General features: G+C 38.6%; 1 long non-coding RNA gene across 1 annotated transcript; it reads left to right on the top strand.

Moving 5' to 3' along the window:
- The first annotated feature begins 5,194 nt into the window (after nt 1-5,194).
- On the top strand, nt 5,195-5,560 carry LOC121261604. The gene is made up of 2 exons (XR_005939933.1): nt 5,195-5,249; nt 5,368-5,560. It is a non-coding gene; the product is annotated as an uncharacterized LOC121261604 (long non-coding RNA).
- Nucleotides 5,561-17,259: the final 11,699 nt, after the last annotated feature.

Below are 17,259 nucleotides of genomic sequence, written 5' to 3'. Positions count from 1 at the left end.
TAAATACCCAAGCGCCCTCTCTTTCTCCCTCACTTTTCCCTTCCCTCTCCTTCACGCGTAAGCCTCCCTCTCACCCAATTCTCCCTCAGCCCAGCCCGGCACTGCCGTGCGCTGCCTGGACTCACCGCCACCACCACCACCACCACCGGTGTCCTCTCATGCCGGCGAGCTCCCACCACCCAACCCAGTCTCCACCTAGCAGCCACCCTCTCCCACGCACGCTTGTAGCTCCTCATGCACGGCTTCACCGTGCCTAGCCCCTAGCGCTGCCGTATGCGGCCACCCAGGCCATCGACCACCGCCACGAGCCCCCCCTGTGCCTCCCTCTTCCTCTTCCCCTTGACCCAAAGCTGGTAGCCTTTTCCTCGGCCGCACGGAGCTCCTCTAACGCACGGGTTCCCCATACCCATGGCTGAGCTTCCCCTCCCACGGCCACCGCACCACCACCAAAGGCTTCTCCTCCCACCGGCGACCTCCCCTAGCCACCACCATGTCTAGCCGAGCCACCCCCATGTCTAGCCGAGCCACTTAGCTCCCCCACTCTCTCTCACTCTCTCACGGGCTGTTCCTCCACCCCCAAGCTAGATCTGCCGCCTCCAGCCACCGTGGCATCACCCCAACTCCACCACAAGCTCCATCGCACCTCCCTCAGTCCCTCCATGGTCAGACACGACTAGCGAAGCCCTCCCTCTGATTTTCCCTATTTGAGACCCATGACCTAAACTCCTCCATGAGCCGCCGTGTCTTCGACGTGTGCCACCTTGGCACCACCACAAGACCACCACGCCAAGACCATGACCCAACCCTCCTACGCTTAGATCTGCACTCGTAACCACCTTTAAGGGCCCAAACAGCTACTATACGTGGGTCAGCCGCCACGTACATTTCGACATCATCAACCGTGATGGTCAGCGAACAACGCACGGGTCAACCCCGTCGATGGTATAACCCTCTATCCCTCATTATTTATGTTAGATGTTAATTAGTTGATTAGGTTGTGGACTGTGCTGTTAGTATTTGTGGAGTTCGCTGTGTAGTGTGGTAATGTGATGTGCTGTGTATGCGAAGTGTTGGGCGTAGTTGGGAACTGTGCTGTGTAGTGTTGTGGTGTAACACCCGGACCTAGTCAAGCCCAATTTTTTCTTTTTATATATTTTTGGACTAGTGGAATTATTTTTTGAAATTGATTCATGATCAATGACTCAAGAAAAAGATTAAGACCCGAGCCCACACCTGTGTCTTTTAAACCATTAAAACCAACTGAGTTTATGATTTTTTTTCGCCGCAACGCACGATTGCACCCCCATGCACGTACACCTCTATTCTCCTCAGTTTTAGGATTTTTGTTTTTGTTTTGTTTCAATCACCTATTTATTCACATGTTAACTTCACAGTTCACGCACGTTTTCTTTTCATCTATGTTCTCCCCTAAAGTTATTTCCCACGTCCTTGGCATGCACGTTTCTTCATCTCAGTGTTTCCCTTAGGGTTTCCATCACATATATAAATCCACCTTATACACCTGCATGCACGTCACTCTCTCATCCTTCTTGGGTTTGTTTTTGTTTTTTTTGTTGACCTGTATTTAATCCTTTGTACATCAAGGAACATAAATATTTGGGTTGAGTAAATAAATTAATATTTTATAGAGTTTTCTAGATTTTGTAGTTGTGTTATTGAAGTTGATATTAAGTATTAAGAGCTAACTCTCCGGACCTCCGGGAACATGGCGTTACATGTGGACTGTGCTGTGAAGTGTGGATTCAGAAGAGTACACGTGGAGTGTACTCTGTGTGGCATAGCGTGTGTGAAGGGAGTACACGTGGAATGTACTCCATGTGATGGAGTGATGCACCATATGGCGAGTATGCCGTAGTGGTGATGGGTCGTATTGTGTGTGAAGGGAGTATATGTGAAGTGTACTCCATGAGGTGCAGCGATATATCATGTGGCGTGTCGCAGAGATAAGGATGATTGTGTAGTTGTTGGGCGTAGAGCGTGATGAGTAGTGTCGGGAACTTGGAATAGTGACCCATAGTAGTTAAGACGTGGCCTGTAGTCTGAGGTGACAGGTGTCACCGTGTTTGATTTATGGCTGGGAATATGTGTGAAGTGGCAGAACAAGTGTAAGAGTGCGCAACGGAAGATGATTGGGGAATGGACATGGTTAAACCAAAAGTCGTGCTTGTGATGGGTGAGAAGTTAGTGTAAGAATGACATAGTAGGAATGTGACGAGATGTCACGATGTGATAGGAGTACGTGAGGGACCGTACTCACTATGAGTTAGGAGTTGGCGTAGAAATGACGTAGCAGGATGTCAAATGACTTGACAAGGTCATGGTGTAGCTTGGGAGTAGTCTCGAGCTATATGACGTGACGTAAGGCTAGTTGTGAATAGAATCTTGTCGTGTTAAGTGTTGTGATGAACTGTCAAAAGGGACGGGTAGCATGAAGAGTCATGCTAGCCGGGTTAAGAGAAGGTTGGTATCGGAGTATGGCGCTTGTCCCTACGAGCATGTGATTAACGTGTTATAGGTTAGTTTTAGGTGATAAATGGGTAAGGTACATGTGTAATCTGGTGAGACACATGTACTGGACAGATTCACCATATGTAATGGGTAATCTGTCCTAAGTATGGTTACATGCTACTTAAGCCTTAGAGTTGGCTTAGAGTCGTGTGGCGTGTATGGATGAGAATGAGGATCTAGTGTAAGCTAAGATGCATAAAGGCAGTGACGGGTGTATTGTCTATTGGGATGCGTGACTCTATTAGCCAGAATCGTGCGTCGGAATGTGGTCAATAAGAAGAATAAGAGGAAGGTCTCAATGTCTTAATCCTAAGGTGAATCATGGGTTCACTTTAGTGGATGAACACTCGAGGTAAGACATTGAGTTTGGAAGAGGTAGTGACCCTAAGTTGACCCCGAAGGTTTTAGTACAGTAAAGAGCATGTAAGAGCACGGGATAGAAGGAGAGTGTTTCAAGTGAAGTGTAGTTTTACTTCTAGTTTAGTTGCTTATGCATTAGATAAAGGATGACGTTAAGGTTTTGTGTATGCATGTAGGTTGCCATCTAACACGCACATGAACGAACTGCATGATATGAGTATAGCATGGAGTCTAGGTAAGTATTATGTTCATACTCTTTAGAGTTTTCGAAAATATACGAAATGAAAATGAAATGCTTTTCCTTTACGATGCCTTACAAAACGATATGAAAGATGTTTTATGAAAACGTGCTAAGTATAGGTGTTCAAAGGTATACGTATGTACGACCCTTCTTGGCAGCCCCTTTTTATGCACCCAAAGTATTAATTGTACACATGTGAATGGATGACTATACGCAGTATCTATTGTATATATTTTCCATGAAAAGAAATATTGAGGCTTATGCTTGATGCTTTAATTGATGCTTTAAACGACGCGAAGAAAGTATGTCTCTACGAACTGATACTTTATGGATGCCATGAAAGATGGTGTTTAAACCCATGTTTTTAAACGACGTTTTTCCATGAATGAACTGAAAAGATAGAGCTGAAATGAATTGAAAAGAATGGAATGAAAGGACTGAAATGAATGGATTGAATGAAATGAACGTTTAATGCATGAAAATACGTAACGGCCATATGAATGAATGAAAAGGGTACCAAAGGAATGGGCAGATTGCAATGCTGGGTAAGTAGTACTGGTAGTGCACCCAGTGCTGCCCCTGACTGAAAATGGATTCCCAACTCGTGGCCACGGCAGGAGTCCGGGTCCAAAGAAAGACCGTTAACCCCAACACACGGGGCGTAACAATGTGTACTGGCCAATGAAAGCGATAAGAAAGAATATATGAATGCATGAATGTATCGAAATCTTTAAGAAATGAAGGCATTGATGGGAGATACGTTTCACGAAATGAAAACCCTTTTTAAAGAAAAATCCCGTCCAGTGATGTTTTCAAATGAATGCATGTATTCATGTACGTATAGTATGTATGGAATGTTGAATGCATGACTGAAAACCTATGTTATTATATTTTAACTGTATGAAGTAATGCTTACTGAGTATTTGACTCATTTTAGTTTTTATATGTGCCCCTCCCCCCACAGGAACTAAATGATCAGTACGCGTCAGGACGGACAAGGCCCAAGAGGAAGAGCACGAAAGTCTAGGCATGAGAGTTTTAACTGTATGAGAGGCCTTTGTATCTTAAGATTAATGCTTTCTGCTGTAAACCTCTTTTATTCTCAAAGCACATTTTATTTTATAACGTAGAGTCTTGCACCCTGGGTATGAAAGTAAAAAGTTTTAAATCGAACGGTAATTCATGTTGTCTTTTCTAAAATGATTTTATAAAATGTCCCACTATAAGGATGGGCGTTACACTTTAAGGATGGAAACATTGGGCCTCTTAAAGCTGACGAGTAGGAGATAGTGCAGGTTTTTGTAAAATTTTTGAAGCTGTTTATGATGCCACTTGTTGATTTTCTAGGTCTTTATATGTCACGGCAAACACCAATTTTTTGGAGATTTGTATGCTCCAAAAAGAGTTTGTTAGGCTAAGTGAAAGTGAGAATAGTTGTTTGATAAACATGACCATAAGCATGAGAATGAAATATGATAAATATTGAGGTCCATTGGATATGATGAACTTTTTGTTGATTATAGTTGTCCTTGATCAATGTAGTAAGTTAGGCTTCTTACTTTCTACTTGAAAAAAATTCATGATGAGAGTCGGGTTGAAGAGTTGTTGTCGAGTGTGAGACAGTTATTATCAGACTTGTATGCAGAGTATAATGCTATGTTCGGTTCTACCTCGACTAGCGGAGAACATGTTCCCCTCCGGCATCTGCACCCACAAATGATGGTGAAGACAGTCATGAGTCACAATTTTTTTATGAGTGGTTGTTAGCATTGATTGCCTCTGGATCTACAGCTACCAAAGCAGAGATAGATAGTATTTATCAGATGGTTGTGGTGCATTCAGCCAATCTTTTGACTTGTTGAATTGGTGGAAAGTTAATGAGCCTAAGTATCCTATAGTTACAAGGATTGCACGAGATGTGTTAGTTATGCCTGTTTCACAGTTGCATCAGAGTCAGTATTTAGTACGGGAGGTAGTGTACTTAATCCTTTTTGGAGTTCTTTGGCTCCGAGAACTGTTGAGACACTTATTTGTACTCAGAATTGATTGCGACATCCGTTAACGCCAATTGATATTCGAGAGTCCATGGATAATGTTGAGAGCTTTGTGGTAGAATCTGGTAATGTTTTTCTCATTCAATTTCCATATTTATTTACTTTTATAATTTAATTTAATTTCTTTTTTATTATCTTAATTTATTAATATTGATTATTTGATGTTTTTCTATATAGAGTTAGGAGCATCGTTCATCACAACTATTGATGACTGAAGAGTCAAAGACTCCATTGGGAATCTATTTGGAATCTTGAAGAATGAAGATTTGTGAAATTTTATTCAAGAATAATTGTTGCTTACTTGTTTAAGACAATTTAGTTTTGTTTGTAATGTGTATTAGACGTTTAGTGGAGGTTTTTTATTTTTTTATTTTTATTATTTTTTTAGTTATCTAGTAATTAGTATATAAGACTATAAAGTATAAGTAGTATTAGTAGTATATATGTAGTAGTTATTAGTTACTAATAGTATACATGACATTAAAATTAAAATGAAATTGAATATGTAAAATTAATTTTAAAAATTCAGTAAAAAAAACCTAAAATGTTGATGATCTTGAATAATAAATTGAACCTAAAAAGAGGTTGAATTGGCTTTTAAAAAGGTCCAAACCAGCCCAAATCGATAAACTGACCATGAATCGGCCAGCAACCGATCCAGTCGATTTTCTCTCCCAAAAAGCTACAGTCAGTTGGTTTCGATTTTTGCAAAAAGCTGAACCGAGAGGGTCGGTTTTTACCCCTAATACCCCCAAATCCAAGGCCTTTACCACTTGGGCCAACCCTAGGAGTTTTGCAATTAACTCTTAGGAATAATAAAAATATCTACACTATGTTTTGCATGACTTAGTTTTGCATTGAAAAATTTACAGGCATTCAAAATAAAAGATCAAATGTTGAACGAAACTCAGTTTAAAAAGCTAAACGTAAACCCATAACATAAATCCACTCTTATTTTTCTTTTTTTTTTAGAGAAGAGCCTGTAGCCACATGTCCAATAGTAGCCCCGTCTCAAGTTTATTAAAGAAACCCTCACTTATGGAGGAGGAATACCGTGGAACAAGAAAAACAAGTGAGAGAATACATCAAAGACTCCCAAACAAAAACAACCATCAATCCCAAAATAGCAACGACTCTAAATAAGCCTAAAAAGACCTCTAAACAAGCCTAGCAAAACTTGAAAAAATACATCAAAGATACCCAAACAAAAACAACCATCAAACCCAAAATAGCAACAACTCTAAACAAGCCTAAAAAGACCTCTAAACATGCCTAGCAAAACAAGAAAACTAAGACCGAATATAGGGAAGACCCAATTTGTCCAGCCTAGCTAGGCCTTTAATATGACAAGGCAGACTCTGGGTATCCATGTAAAACATATCCACACCCATCGCATCTTCCTTATTTAAGGAATCTGCCACTGAGTTCCCTTCTCTGAAGCAATGACGACACTCAACATCCATCTCTTCAAGATGATCAACAATAAGATCCCAGAAATCCCACAAATACCAAAGAGAGCAATTCCTGGACTTAACCCAGGACACCACCACCTGTGAGTCACAATCAACATCAATGTCCCTCCAACCAGCATTTCTGCAAAGACGAAGGCCCTCAAGCAAAGCACGGAGTTCAGCCTCTGTATTGGTACAGGACCCAAAATTTTTAGAGAAAGCAAAAATAATTTTTCCATCCTTGTCACGAAGCACTCCACCACCACCACCACTCCTTGGATTACCCAAACTACTCCCATCCACATTCAATTTAACACAATTATGGGCCGGTTTGGACCACCAAACCACTCTTTCCTTTTTATGCTTAGGAACGACAAAGGGAATGTCAAGACGCGCTAGAAGCCTAGTATCTCCGATGCTCAACTTATCAACTTTGGATATACTTTCCATCACCACATGCAACCAAACCTCATTCACAGATTCATTCCTATTTTCCATCCGGGCCTTACATCTGCATTGCCACAATCTCCACACAACAATGGACGGAAGTTGACCAGTAAGAATCCCAACTTGGGACTGACACGTAGCACGTCGAAACCAAGCTAAAATACGTTCCCTCCAGTTCTGTATAGCCACAAACGGAACACCCATCTCAACGGAAACTTTCCTCCAAAGGGCAGTAGCAAAATCTCCACTACCCAGGACATGATTAAGATCTTCACATTGCCGATTCTTGCAACAATTACAACAAAAGACAATAGGAATACCAATCTTGCGAATTTGATCATCCACACTTAGACAATTAAAGAAAGCTTTCCACACACAAATAGATATCTTACCAGACAACCATTTATTCTAGATCCATAGCGCACCATCCATTTTTGTAACTCTGACACGAATAATCTCCCAAGCCGACTTGGTAGAGAAATCCCCGTGCTTATCTGGAGTCCAAATTAACACATCGTCTTTATTCTTCACCCCACCCACCGAAGCCATAACCTCACTGGCCAGTTGCAGTCCAACGAGCTGATTGAGTTTATCCACATCCCAACAGTTCTACACCACTATATCTTTCACCCTAAGATGAGTCTCCGAGATGTCATTTGCCCTAATACATAAAGGTCTTGCCTCCATAAACTTGTCAAACCAAAGAGAGACCTTGCCTTCCCTTACTTTCCATTGAGAATTCTGTAACAAATTCACAAAAGTTATGATCTATAAAGTCGAAATAAAAGAAATATTTCAGATCTAAAGAAGTTTAAAAAACTTTAACTCACAAAGATGAAGTCTAACAATAACTCACCAGCTTTGCTACTCATCATCCCCACACACCACACACTACATTTTATTTTTATTCTTATTTTTTTTTTTAGTTTTATTCTTCTTAAACTTATTGAATCCTTTTACTTATCATCCATATGCATACATTTGGTAAGAGAGAAACAAAAAGTGTGGTGTGTGGGGATGTTAAATAGAATTTTTCATTACTCACATATCAAAATAAACATAGATGCCAAAACATGTATTTCAACAAATAACCCACATAACAATCGAAATCCATACTAAACAACGTGGCACAAGAGTTTGCTTTGATACCCTAATATAAGATTTGGGAGAAAATCTAATAATAAAATAATAGTTAGAGTACTAACCTTTGGCTATTGTTGATTAAGTATTCATAGGAACCGATTATTTCTAGATTGTGAACCTTCACAAATTTGTATATGGAGAGTGTTGGATGTAGGAAAGAGGACGACTTTCTATGTAAAGGTCACATCCTCAATGCATTGTCCAATTCAATATATGATGTCTATCAGTATACTCCTTTGATAAAGGATTTATGGAAGAGTTTGGAAACAAAATATAAAATCGAGGAAGCAAGTATCAAAATGTCTATTATTTCAAATTTTATGGATTTTAAGATGACTAATGATAAGCCAGTTTTAACCATAGTATATGAATTATTGCTTATTGTTGGTGATCTTAAATCTATGGGAATTGATATTGCTGAAATTGTTTTGGTGGGAGCAATTGTTAATAAATTCCCCTCAGCATGGAATGATTACAAGAGGAAGTTTAAGCATGATATAGAAAATATTCTTTAGAATCTCTTCAACATCATTTATGTATTGAGGAAGATTCTAGCAATAGAGACAGAAAAGATGATTCTTTAGGAATGAAAACAAAGTGTGATAACCTGGACTTAGCTAGATTTTTCGTCTGTATTTCGTTGTCTAAGTTGTTATTTTATTAAGGGTCACGAATTAGGCATAAAGTGATTAAGGCCTTGGGCCCCTATATTAGGCATCCAAAGCTCAAGAGAAGTGCCACTTAATCCCTTGAATTTTCGGCCAACTAGGTGGGCTTAAGCCCAAAAGCCCTAAAAGACCATAGGTCATGCCCAATACCATGTGGCTTTTGCCACTTGTCGCGCATGCAGAGCTTAATGTATCTGGACGTGATAGTGGGCTAAGGGAGAGAGAATATGGTTTTATGAAATCCAAGGGAGGCTTGCACACCTACCCTAGTGACAAGCTATTAGACTTGCCACTTGTCATCCATGCATGGAGGTTCTAGAAGGAACATCATGAGATTCACCTGGGGAGGCCAAGAGCCACTCGGCCAACACGCCACTTACACTCCCAATGCACCTCCACCCCACACCACTTGTCATTGTGAAGAGTCAAAAAGGTCTTTGCATGGGGAATGACACTTTGGGAAGAGCAAAGGTTGATCTTCCTAAGGATTTTCATGGGGAACACAAAGAGGCATTTCGAATTCTTAGGCCACATGCCAACCCAAGGGCATTTCTAGATCCTTATACCATTTTTCACTCACTCATTGGTGGAAGAGAGGTTCTAGAAGATTTGCCTTAGGGAAATGGAAGAGGCACCACACGAAATTATCCTCCTAACCCTAGGATTTCAATCACCACACTCACCCAACCATCCCTCACTTGCAACATGTCATGTGTAGGGATTCTAGAAGACTTTGGGGATTGGGAGAAGCCACCTAGGGAACATGCATGGGGAAAAGGAAGAGATAGACATGGAGAAAAGGAAGAGACACGCATGGGGAAGAGGAAGGATCCTCATGGGGAAAAGAGAAAGGGGGCGGCACACACACACCCTCCACATGGCAATGCCACCTAGCATGCATGCACACACTCCTTCTTGGGAAGATGAAGGGACCTAGGGCAAAGCACACGCCACTTTTCAAGGTGGCCTTTGCACTTCCCAAAGCCACTCAATGATGAGGATCTCGGCCAAAGGGGAAGAAGGCCATGCCACATGTCCAACATGCAATGGCTTTTGAGTGACCAATCGGTTTCAAGAGGGAAATGTTATAAGAAGGCCACAAGCCACACGCCCATGCGTTTTCTTCTTGCCATTTTTGAATTCAACCATTTCTCTCTACACAAACACTTAGTGATATTCTCACTTTTTCACACTTTCCTTCCAACCAAGCGACGACCAAACACTATCCACACGCAAGAAGGGCCATGGCTCCAAGCAAAGAAGGAACCCCACCGTGAGATTCACGTTTCCATAATCTTTCTCACAAACACATAGGCTCCTACACGATGAAGATGAAAATCTAGAATTAGACGATCACCTAGAACACACACGTACTCACATGAAAGGTCATTAGGTTTTCCAAGGGGAAGAGACCGAAAGTTTAAGCACTCATATCCTCAAGGCATTCGGCCATGACACACGCAGACGCACACGACTCACATGTTCATGACCTAGCCACGGTCACATGAACTTGAAGTTCTTTGTGTTCTAAACCATTGAACCAAATGTTTAAAGCATCACTTTGAGCAAATGAAAAACCCTAGCAACTCCATAACACACACACACACACACACACATGGATTAGAGTTAGACCTCTGTTCTAATAAGTCATACCAACTCTATTACAACTTGCTAGTGAATATTTCGAATGATTTTTATAAGTAAACCCTCAACCTATTTTCACTTAACATATATATATATACTTGTGTGAATTTTTCATTTTGTTTGGTATTGTGTATGTTTGTTATTGAGTGATTTTGTGAACAAATATCTTGTTGTGAGTTGTATAAGAACATGCCATGATTACATGTTTTGGTTTATATGATGCCATGCTAAGATCACATGTGTATTAGGGTTTCGGTTTGCATGATGTTATGCCATGATTTTATGCGATTTAGGGTTTTAGCTAGAGATTAGGGTTTTGACTTGTGTGATGATTTACCATGTTTTCATGATTCAGATTATGTGATTATCTTTGTCATGATGTATAGTCTATTGTGTTTCAGATTTGATGCATGTTAAAGATGAATTTCACTTGGTAATGAACCCTATGAGTTTTGGCCAAGCATGTTTGTGTATGTTTGGTTTGAGAGTTTTGATTTTTTATTTGTAATATGCTTCGGATATTGCCTATGTATCATGTTATGCTCATATGTTACCATGCCATGAAACCAAATGTGATATGCTTGTTCATGCATACACGACATTTCATACGTCACATGTCTTATATAAGGAAAAGCACGTCTTAAGTCTCATGTCACATGCATTTGGGTAAATGATATTTTCAAAAGTCAAGTACATGTTTGATCACAACCTCAAATGCTAGGACAAGGGAGTGTCTTAGTGGAACTCCTCTGTCCACTCTGGAGTGCTTAAGAATGGAGTGGTAATCCCTAGGTCAATAAAGAACCGTTGGTGTACCTCGAATCGATCTTTTTGGAAAGGATGCTAGAGTGAGGTAGGGCCTAATGCTAGTGGGTGCCATGACTAAAGCAAATAACTCGACGAAGTACTGTTGTGTTATAATGAATATGAATAAGACGTATTCACTACGGTGTACGGATCATTGGTGTTGTGGTAACTAGCAGGAACACACGGTGCTTAAGGGAGCCATGATGTGTCCACCATATGTTGTATGAAATGAACAAGACCATGAGCTCACATGAAATAATACAATATGAATGTGTAATGTTCAACATGAAAATGATGTAAAAAGACATTTTTCTAAAAAGTTTAAGGATTTCTGTCTCATGTTTTGAAAAAGGTCAAGTTGCATAAGTCAAGTCTTATGTCAAGTACTGACCACATCGAGTTCTCTATTAATTTTCCAAGCCATCTTCATGTGAAGGGAACTCTATATCTCCTCAAAATTCCTCAACCCCAAACCACCCTCCTTTATAGGTTTGCACAGCTTATTCCAACTCTTCCATTTCATCTTTGATTTACCATCGTTCTCCCCCTAAAAAAAAGTAGAAAGGATAGTATTCAATTTATGCAATGTAACTTCTGGAATCTTCAAGTCAACTAGTAGATATGTAGTCATACATGATAGAACATGCCATATTAAAGTTAACCTTCCCCCTTGCGACAACAATTTAAATTTCTAACCTGCAACTTTATTTCTTATTTTCACCACCAAAGGCTCTATATCCTGAACTTTAAGCCTCCCTAAGACAAGAGGCACTCCCAAGTAAGTTGTAGGAAAATTTCCCTAAGAAAATCCTGTCAATCTAAGAAGCTCCTGTTGCCTTCCAACCGCAATCTTAGAAGATAAAAATAGAGCTGATTTATCACTATTAATCACCTGACCCGACCATTTCTCATAAAGACTCAATGTTTGCATCAAACTTCTCATAGTCCTCTTAGAGCCATTAGCAAAAATTAACAAATCATCCTCATAAAGAAGATGAGAAATCATAGGTGCACCTCGAGGATGAGAAAAGCTCCTAATCTGAACCTGTTGGAACCTGTCTCGAAGAAGTCTTGTGAGAACCTCCTCCATCACAATAAACAAGTAGGGTGATAAAGGATCACCTTGATGCAATCCCTTAGTCGGTTGAAAGAAACCCTTATACATACCATTAAGCATGATAGAAAACCAAGGAGATTTAATACATTCCATCACCATATTACAAGCTGCAACAGAAAACCCAAAACCTTCAAGCACTTGAAGAAGAAACTCCTAATCCACACGATCATATGCCTTTGCCATATCAATTTTGACCATTACATTACCTCCCGTAGTGTTCTTACTAATACCTTGTACCATTTCCTGCGCAAGAGTAATATTGTAAAAAATGCTCCTACCAGGAATAAAATCCCCTTGCTCATTGGAGATAATCTGTGGAAGAAATCTCGTCAACCGTTGCACCAAAATTTTAGAAAAAAGGTTTATACACAACAGAGCACAAACTAATGGGCCTGAATTTATAAAAATTTCTTGGGTCCTTCACTTTAGGAATGAGAACAATATATGAAGCAATATATTTTTTGCTGTGATATTTATTGCATATTGCTAATATACATAGGTGCATTGCATCTTCTCTGTCATGTATAAGGGGTATGTAGCCTTGTGTTGCATGTCCCGGCATTTCAGTCACCGTCGAATCCCAAACGGAGACTGGACGCGCCACACAAAGGTTAACGAGATTGACATTAACAAAAACAAGTAGAAGAACCAGCTTCATGCAAAGAACGATAAAAAGTTCAAGAAAATTGTCCCTAACCCTAAATATCAAAACAACAAGAAAAAAGATACTTGTTTTCTTTGTGGCAAGCAAGGGCATCATTCCTATCAATGTTGATATAGGAAAGAAAAAACTAATATTGTGACCGAAGATCTTGTCGCGACGGTTTGTGAATCCAACCATGTGACATCCGAGAATATATGGTGGCTTGATACTGGAGCTACAATTCATATCTTGAAGGATAGAAGTCTTTTCAAAACTTATGAAATGATTGATGATGGAACCGTGGTGAAAATGGATAACAACATTTGAACCGAGGTCGTTGGAAAAAGAACTGTCATGCTAAAGTTCACCTCTGGAAAGTTTTGACTCTTGTCAATCTACACCATGTTCCTAACATGGCAAAGAATTTAATTTCTGGTGATCGTTTGAATAAGAAAGGTTTTAAGCTTGTGTATAAATAAGATAAATTCATTTTATCCAAGAATGGGGTGTTTGTAGGGAAAGGCTACTCTTATAATGTAATGATTAAATTCAATGTAACAGATGAGAATTCAGTTTATATTGCATCTTTTTTTTTTTTAAATATTTATGGCATGGTAGATTATGATATATATATTATGGTTCCATAAAATATAGGTGTAATCTTGGTTTGATTTCTAATTTTGATGATAATGTTAAAAAATGCTAGATAAAACAATAAAAAATAACCAGAAAATATTTTCAAAATGTTAGAGCATAAATATGAAATTCTTGAACTTATTCATAGTAATGTTTGTGATCTTAAAAATGTTGAATCTCGTGGTGGTAATAAGTATTTTCTTACGTTTATTGATGATTGTACTAGATATTCACATGTTTATTTTCTCAAGAGCAAAGATGAAGTTTTTTCTAAATTCTTCATTAACAAAGCCAAAGTAAAAATTAGTTAGAAAAAAAGACCAAGGCTTTTAGGTCGAACTATGAGGATGAATATTTATCAAATGAGTTTACAAGATTTTGTGTAACTCATGGGATAAATCATCAAGTCACTACTCGTTATACACCTATACAAAATGGAATAGCCGAACGGAAAAATAGAACCCTTATTGAAATGCTGAATGTCATGCTTTTAAGTTCTAGTCTTTTTCTTAACTTGTGGGGTAAAGCTATTTTATCTGCATGTTATATTTTAAACCATACACTCCATAAGAAAATTTTAAAAACTCCTTTTGAATTATGGCATAAGCATTTTCCATCTTTGAAAAGACTAAAAGTGTTGGGGCATTTAGCCTATGTTTGGAAACCGGATCTTAAAAGACCAAAATTGGATTCCAAAACATATAGATGTGTTTTTGTTGGATATTTTCAAAATAGCATGACATATAGACTTTTAGACCTAGATTCAAATGAGATATATGAGTCTAGGGATGTAGAATTTTCTAAAAATTTGACTAAGTTGAATTTTCAACAGAATGATTCTCATGTTCATATCCCAAATACTTTTTAAAATGAGATTGAACATCCTAGTGAGTTTAAACTAAGGAGGAGCAAGTGGCTCGAAAAGAAACATCATTTGGTCCTAATTTATCTCATAGAAGGAGATATAAGTGAGGTGAAGAAGGAAGTTATATTTGTTTTTAACGTTGAAAGTGATCCTTCATCTTACCAAGAACCTATGTCATCACAAGATGTAACTTGCTGGAAAGATGCTATAAATAATGAAATGAAATCAATGGTTTTAAATCAAACTTGGAAACTCGTTGATTTACCTCCTAGTTCAAAAGAAATAGGATGTAAGTGGGTTTTTAGACGAAGCTTAATGCTTTTGGCTCTATTTATAAATCCAAAGCTCATTTAGTGGCTAAGGGATATAGACAATGAGAAGGTATATATTATTTTGATACATATGCTCCTATTGCTAGAATATCCATTGTTCGAATATTAATTTCTCTTGCATCACTCAATCATCTAGTAGTTCACCAATTGGATGTAAAAACTGTTTTTTTAAATGAAGATTTAGATGAAGAGATTCATATGAAGCAACCCAAGGGTTTTATCATGGCTGGTCATGAAAAGAAAGTTAATTGATCCTTTTATGGTTTAAAATAAGGTCCAAAAAAATGGCATGAAAAATTTGATAAAATAGTTTGATCTTATGGTTTTAGAGTGAATGATGCTGATAAATGTGTCTATTATAAACTAGATAACAATGATTGTGTGATCATATGTTTGTACGTTGATGATATGTTAATATTTGGAAGTATTTCTTCAATGTGTAGAAGAAACTAAAATGTTTCTTTTCTCAATATTTGACATGAGAAATATGGGAGAGGTTGACGTGATTCTAGGAATCAAGATTGTTAGGACAATCAATGGTTTATCCTTGGCATAGTCTCATTATATTGAGAAAGCGATCAAGAAGTATGGTCATGAAGACCAAAAATCAGTCTCAACTCCATATGATCCTAATCTTAAATTGAGAGAAAACACAGGGAGATGTAGATCCCAATTAGAATATGCTAGTTTGATAAGTAGTCTAATGTATGTTATGCATTGCACTAGAGTTGACATTGCATTTGTTATTGGGATGCTAAGTAGATTTACTAGCAATCCAGGTAAAGAGCATTGGGATGCTGTTTCTCGAGTTCTAAAATACCTTAAGGGGACAATGGATTATAGTTTACACTATCAAAGAGAACCCGTTGTATTAGAAGGATATAGTGATGCTAGTTGGAATAGTGTAGAATCATATTCTAAGTCTACAAGTGGGTGGATTCTTACGTTAGGAAGAGCTGCGATCTCATGGTGATCAAAGAAGCAAACTTGTATAACTCATTCTACAATCAAATCTGTAACACCCCGTCTGTTTACCCTTATAGATTAACTCTTAGATCAACATTTGAATTTAGAATAATAGATCATTAGAGTAGTCCACGATCCTAGGAGCTTTAGAAAGAATTAAATTAAGTTTAGAATCTTGGTTAAGAGCATTGATCGATCACCACACGATTAGTGATCTTGAAACCTAGTTTTAAGCTTGATTTTTTATTCTTATCATTTCTCACCCTTCTTGTTCTAAAATTTCCTTGTTGATTATCCATTTATATTACTCATAGATCATATTAGAATTTTCAATAAATCTTTACACATGTCATTTAGGGTAATGACATGTCAAGCCTTAAAACCATATCAATCGGCACCCATGTATACTTTTGTGTGCACGGACTAATGTGCCCTTAGCTGAATATTTTATACATTTTTATCAAGGACATTTCAGTCATTGGCCCCTCATTTTTTTTTATTCATGAACTTACTACCAAGCTTGATTTTCGAAAACCCTAGCTAAAACCCCCAAAATTTTTGTCCAATCTGAAAATTCCCTTGATCACCATTTATTTGATTTTAATTGATCACCACTTCACCACCCAATCCCCACCGTCTACCACCTATGGAGGATACTCAAGTGTGCATTTAACTAGCCACATATTGCCAAGAAGGTAGTCCATATGAAGAAGACAAAAAAGTTTTGCCTTGTTAAATTCCCCATACCAGGTGACACTAATAGCCTTTAAGCCTTTGCATTAATTGCACCACCCTTTCACTATTACCACACGGCAGCCGCTTTCTCCCCATAGCCATTGCAGCCTATTCTAAGGAGTAATGATCATCAAGTGAGCCAACCACCCAAGGAGGATCTAGGCTAGGCGGCATCATCACCACCGCCCAAACCCCCCAATGGGAGGCCACCTTGCCAAGGCTGCTCACATCCCTTGGAGCGTATATAAACTCCACTCCACCCTCACTTCTTCCTCACTTCATTTCTTCAAACTCCCTTGAGTGTTCTTGAGAGTTCTCATCCTCTAGTTCTTTGAAGTTCTTAAGTGTTCTAAGTGAGTTCTTGAGTTGGAGCTTTGAGTGGGAAGCTTCAAAGGCTACAAAATCTTTGTAAGTTTTCTCTCTAGATCTTAGTTCATATGTTAAGTTGTGTTGTTGAGTGTTGGCATTAATTTTGGGTGATTATAGCATGAGATACCATGTTAAGGTTAGAAACATGCCATAACAGGTTTTAATCTCTATCTTGTGTTTATCATCAAAGCATGTATGGTTTGACTTTTAATCATGCTTCATTTGAGAAAATTAACTTATTTTACTTAGACT

The sequence above is a fragment of the Juglans microcarpa x Juglans regia genome, chromosome 4D (assembly GCF_004785595.1).
Source record: "Juglans microcarpa x Juglans regia isolate MS1-56 chromosome 4D, Jm3101_v1.0, whole genome shotgun sequence".
NCBI classification, from domain to species: domain Eukaryota; kingdom Viridiplantae; phylum Streptophyta; class Magnoliopsida; order Fagales; family Juglandaceae; genus Juglans; species Juglans microcarpa x Juglans regia.
This window is presented reverse-complemented; position numbering and strand designations above follow the sequence as displayed.